At 51.4% G+C, this 6,000-nt stretch overlaps 1 long non-coding RNA gene across 1 annotated transcript in view; it reads right to left on the bottom strand.

Annotated features, from left to right (window-relative positions):
* Window positions 1-5,244: 5,244 nt before the first annotated feature.
* LOC138521492 (uncharacterized) overlaps window positions 5,245-6,000 on the bottom strand; it is a 290,057-nt gene continuing 289,301 nt past the window's right edge. The window contains exon 3 of the long non-coding RNA XR_011283061.1: window positions 5,245-5,728. This is a non-coding gene — a long non-coding RNA (uncharacterized lncRNA). The remainder of the gene's footprint in view (window positions 5,729-6,000) is intronic.

Here is a 6,000-nt window from a genome sequence, read left to right as displayed (position 1 = left end):
GCAATATAGGCATAATTGCAACTGTTTCCTCCTTTCCCGCTCCCTTTGTGTTAGAGGACCTTTCAGACCCCCTATTTGCATGGGTTCCCCGGAGTCTACTCCTTTGGAAGGAGTTGGCGGTTTGGAAAATACTCGAGCATCAAACTTGGAACGATCGGCCTTCCTGTTCTGCAGCCTGTGATCTATTTGAACGACCAAGTCTATATAATCCGAACAGTCTTGTGGGGGATTCACTACTTGGGCTAAAACGTCTTTGAGCTCTCCACGTAGACCTCTATGAAACAGCGTAATCCTTTTGTCCTCAGGCCATTGAGTTTCCACTATTAGTCTATTGAAAGATGCAATATAAGCCAAAAGGTCTTGATTACCCTGTCGCAACGAAAGAAGCTCATTGTCCAAGGCCTGCCCCTGTGAATGTCTTGCGAACAGTTTATCCATACTGAGCTGAAAAGCTTGAAAATCATGGAGGACCGGATCATCTTGATTAACTAGAGGGATCGACCAGTCTGCCGCATTGCCACTAAGGTACGAAAGTACAAAAGCTACTTTTGCTTGATCAGTTGGAAAGGCTGCTGGCCGGCATAAGAAGTGCAACCGGCACTGATTGATAAATACTGCAAACCTCTTTGGGTCACCAGAAAATCGTTCGGGCGGAGCCAGAGGTACATTCCCAGGTAGGTTGATCTGCACTGGATTCATAGAGGAGGTTGAAGGAAGATTTGCCCCTGATGCGGGTAACGGGGTCTGTCCGGCTTGTGACTGTAGCACTTGTCTAGCAAGATTGTCTGTTCTCTCCTTGGAAATAATTAGTTCCCTTCTTAGAGCATTCGTTTCCTGACGAGCTGCATGCACTTCTGCCCTTAGTTCCCCAAGTAACCGGGCTAGGGGGTCAGTATCCGAGGTTTCCATAGCGCCTGGGCGAGAGTTTTGCGGTAGGCTTTGCGTTCTGTAACGCTCACCTGATTCTCGCAGAGGCGCCTGTCTTGACTGGGCGACTACCGTATCTTCAAAGGTGATGTGTAGCACCCGGTTGGCTCTTTGGGCTGGACCTCTGTGCGCTGTATGCCTGACGTGTAGAGTAAGATGTCTGCAGATAGAAAATAAGGGGTTAATGAACTGGGGTTATTGGGGTGTCCCTATCTCTTTCCTCTTCTCCTCTCCTGTAGACCCCAAAGGTTAACGCTCTCACCTTAGGTAAGTGAATGCCGAGCTCTCCATCTGCCTCGGGGCAGGGTGCTGTAACCAGTTTCTTCACTGGATAGGTAGCGCAGGCCTCTTGACTTCAGAGGACTGCTGTCCGTCGTTTACTGCACGAACGGTAAGTTTCGAGTCATTCAAATGTCTGTAAAGTCTTTAGTAATGATGTCTCTTGTTTTGCAGGGTTCCGGCGATGGCGGATGACGGGCTGAAGTGAGTTGAAGATGGAGCCCGTGTGATGAATAGAAGCGCCTGGAAGCACGTAAGTAAGCGCTTGTTGCCTGCTTCACGATGCGCTCTAACTGTCTTTTTATTTTGCAGGTATGAGTTCGGAGCGGCTGCAGGGTGCCGGAATACCCACTGGATTAGATGTGGAAAGGAATAATGGCACGTGAGTATTAAAGTTCCCCAATGTCTTAAACGCACCTTGTTTTGTCTTTCAGATGCGGGATGCAGCGCCGAAGGCCTCCGGAGCGTGCGAAGAGTTGGTAAGCTTTTGTCTTTCAGATGCCGGAATGCAGTGTGAAGACCTCCGGAGCGCACAAAGAGTAGGTAAGCCTTTGCCTTTCAGATGCCGGAATGCTAACCTGTTCTTTCTTGTCTTTATAGGTGTTGCTGAAGACTGGATTCAGGATGGTAAGCCTTTGCCTTTCAGATGCCGGAATGCTAACCTGTTCTTTCTTGTCTTTATAGGTGTTGCTGAAGACTGGATTCAGGATGGTAAGCCTTTTTCCTTAGGCCCAGGACCGGATGCAGAAGACACGATGAGCGTTCTGCTGCAGAGGTTGCAGAATAACGCAAAGCAAGATTCATCCACCGGGTGTGGTTTAAATAGCCTCCTGTAGTGCTTCGGTGTCTCCTTCCACAGCCACGCCTAGGTAAGAAAAGAGTTCCTGCTTTCCAGAAGAGTTCCAGTGTTCTGAATCTAGGGAGTGGCTCCAGCCCCACCCAACAGGAAAAGTAGTTCCAAACAGAAGGGGATCAGAGGCTCAACTGGCAGGCAAGTAAGCAGCATGGTCTGCTGCAGGTAAGTCCACCCAAGCATTATGAGCCCGGCGCTTCCAGCGCTGGGACTGGGCATGTTTATGAGCCTGGTGCCACTGGCGCCAGGACTGGGTCCAAAAGGTCCCAATTGGGACTGGTTGGCACTCGGAACCTGGGTTATGGATCTGCTTCCAAGGGAGTTGGGAAAACCCTGACCTTTTGGAAGCAGAGATCATGACAATTGCAATACCAAGAGCAGGGAGGTATCCTCTTGTGCTACAGGACATAGTTTATTTTTTATTAACTTTTTGCTTTGATGAAGAGAAACCTGGGGAAGGGAGCCATCCCCTGGAACTATGAACACTATCTATTGGAGATTTCTGTTGGATTTACACCTTTTGTTGAACTTGAACACTTGTGTATTTTTCAAGCCAAAGATAATGGGCCTCATTACAAGAATGCCAGTAATAAATCTGAGTTTCCGGCATGCCGGTGCCACCGTTTCCGGCAACCCGTGATGCTGGAATCTCCGGATATTACTTGGTATCGTGAACGCACATTGCGTCATGCCAGAAACGACAGTACCGGCATGCTGGAAACACCATCAAAACCCTCCAAAAATGCCAACACTGTTGTCCTCGGTGCTGGTGGGTCCGAATACGGCAACACGGTCCTGGAGCCACCTGTAACAGCGGTCCCGCAAATACCGTGACTGGAAACAAAGTGATCGCTGGAACAGGAAATCGGCTAGCGGCCATTGAAAAAACGCAATCCATTGCAATCCTGAAAACACAGGCGACATCCACCCCCTCCTGACCATACAAACTCCACTTTGACCATGACATCAAGAGTCTGTGGGACCGAAAGTGGAAGCCACTCTTCAGTGAGGCCGAGTTAAACATGCTAGCAGACACCATTGTCCAGCATGCTGCAGAGCTCTTCTCCATTGACCAGCGCAGGCAGGCCCAGCTGCGCAAGAAGAGCATCTGAGAGGAGGTGGCCCAGAAGGTCTCTGCAGTCGGCACAACCCCCTGCACATTGCACGACTGCCACAAGAGGTGGGACGACCTGCAATTGAGGGTGCGCCACCTCCTCTTGACCCAGCGCAGAAAGGGCATGGCCACAGGTGGCGGGAGCGCATCCCCAATACGCCTGCTGCCCTGGGAGGAGACATTCAGCAGTGTGGTGCACCTCAAGGCCATTGAAGGGGTCAGTGCTGCGGAGGCCGGAGCCGGGACACCAGAGGAGTCGGGTGAGTACACATAACCCCAATGTAATGTCAACCTCCGTGTCCACCCTGCACCGACTGCTTTACCAACATATGAAATGAATGACAATTGCATCGTCCACAATACCCAAAAAAACCTACATGACCCCCCCCCCCCCCACCAAGAGACCAGCAACCTGGGTGCATACACAGACATACACCTAGAACACAGCACAGGCACCCTGTCCTGCCAACAGAACATGCTTCGGCTTCCATACAGTCACACATCACCCTGCCACAGCTTAATGCATGTGTGCTCGTCATGCTTCCTGCTTCCCCTGGCACAAAGTCACATCAGTGCTAAGCCCCATCTCCACCCACAAATGACCAGCGTCACACACAAAGGCAACATGTGACTCCCTCGTCCCAGCCAGCCCGACCCATGAGCATAAATGTTCACCTATCCCTGTAAGTGCTACAGGCAGCAGGCACATGCTGACCCCATCCATACCACACCCCTCCTCACCCCAACATCCCACAGCGTGAAGGTCACACCCCTAACACCGTACCCAGCAATTGGCAGTACACCACGACAGTATCCCCAGTGCACTACTCTACCATGTATGAAGATCACGCAACCACCCACACAGTACACATGACACAAGCATGTGTGCACCATGCCGTGTACCCCGCCATGTCCTCGACACAGCACAGGCACAACCAAGAAAATGCATGTATCTCTGCCTCATCAATCCACACTGTTCACTGACAACCTGCCTTTCTGTCTCCCTCAGGCACATCATCTGATAATGAAGAGGCCCAGCCAAGCACCTCAAGGGGCACCAGCCGTCAACGCCAGAGGACACCACAGACCACCACCTCCACCCAGGACACCACAGCCTCATCAGGCACAACTGCCACCCCAGCTGCACCCGTTGAGGCAGCGCTGGTCACCCCAGCTGCACCCATCCAGGCAGCACCGGTCACCACAGCTGCACCGGTTGAGGCAGCAACGGTCACCCCAGCTGCTCCCGCCCAGGCAGCCCGAGCTGCTGCAGTACCACCACCACCAGAGCAGCCACATGCACGTGCACATCTGTCCAGTGCAGAGGACATAGCAGACAACGGTGGAGTGAACACAGGGGAGACCACTGACCACAGAACCTATGAGCCATTGCAATTCAGCCCCATCGACCAATGAGCAAACAACGCCCACCCTTCCCCAATGTTAGGGAAATGGATGGCAGACTCAGGCGCATGGAGGAACACCAGGATGCCTTGACTGCCCTAGTGCAGCAGCACCTCCAGGAGGCGCAGTTGATGCGGGAGAGTATGCAGGCTAGTGGGTGCCGAAATGCTTGTGCACTCGGCCGTTGTATGAATGCCATAGTACAGATGTCCAGGAGGGTATGGAAGGGCAACAGTGTGTTGTCATCAATTGCTGAGACAATGGCTATGTTCCTTCAGGCATTCCTAGACAGACGGCCCACGGAACAGGCCCATGCACCATCCACCAGTTCAACGCCTGCTAGTCCCGTGACCAGCAGCTCAAAGTCGGCGTTCAATGCGGCTGTCCAGCTCGGCACACAGCTGCACGCCAGACAAATAGGCCCAGGACAGACATGTTCCCTCTCTGTGACTTGTGCATGGACTACCTGCAGAACATGGCAGAAGTTGTGTAGAGGCAGTTATGGAGGGGGAGCGGGGTGAGACAGTTGGGTGGGGGAGTGGGGAGGGATAGTTGCGGATAGGGTTAGTGGGTAGGGATAGTTTTGGCAGTTATTGCTTTTCCACATTTCTTAATCATTCCATTATACACATTACAGTTGGTGTTACATTGAAATTATGACTGGATATTTCTTTTTTAGTGTAAGTGAGTGATTTATTTACTTTGCAGTGCCCAGTGCATTAGCTGGCCTGTGCCAGGTGCATGTGTGAAGTGCTCAAAAATAGTGGTGAATCAGTGCATCGGGTGCATCCCGGCCATCCATGGCATCCCTGCGATGTGCAAATGGCAGTTCATCATCGCTGTCACCCTCCTGCGTCTGGTGGGTGCATGTCCATGTCGGGGGGCAGTGGGATGTTGCACCTGATACACATGTTGCGCAACATGGGACAGGCCAGAACTATCTTGCCCCTTTCACAGGGCTGTACATAAGTGACCCCCCCCCCAAATTCCTGATCTGCTCAGGCACCGGAACCTTGCCTTTAACAGGCCAAATGTCTGCTCTATAGTACAACGAGTATGGATGTGAGCATGGTTGTATCCCTGCTCGTGCTGGTTCTGTGATTGCCTTACAGGGGTCATCAGCCATGGCATCAGGGTATATCCAGCATCACCTGTAGGGGAGCAACAGAAAGGTTAAAAGGTCATTGTTGTGCCTGTATCATATTGGTACAGTCTTTTTTTATTTATTTTTTTATTTTGCATTTATAAAGTGCACAAACTGCCCTCAGGCATCGCAGCGCTGTTACAGAATACTCACTTTAAGTAGGTACAATACAGAATACTCACTTGACATAGGTACAATATTGAGAGTGCAGTTAAACAGATTGATTACAGACATTGCTCATGTTCCAACGTTACAGGGGAACAGTGGGGCAAGTGCAGG

The sequence above is a fragment of the Ambystoma mexicanum genome, chromosome 13 (genome assembly GCF_040938575.1).
Source record: "Ambystoma mexicanum isolate Mex_15411 chromosome 13, UKY_AmexF1_1, whole genome shotgun sequence".
Classification (NCBI taxonomy): Eukaryota; Metazoa; Chordata; class Amphibia; order Caudata; family Ambystomatidae; genus Ambystoma; species Ambystoma mexicanum.
This window is presented reverse-complemented; position numbering and strand designations above follow the sequence as displayed.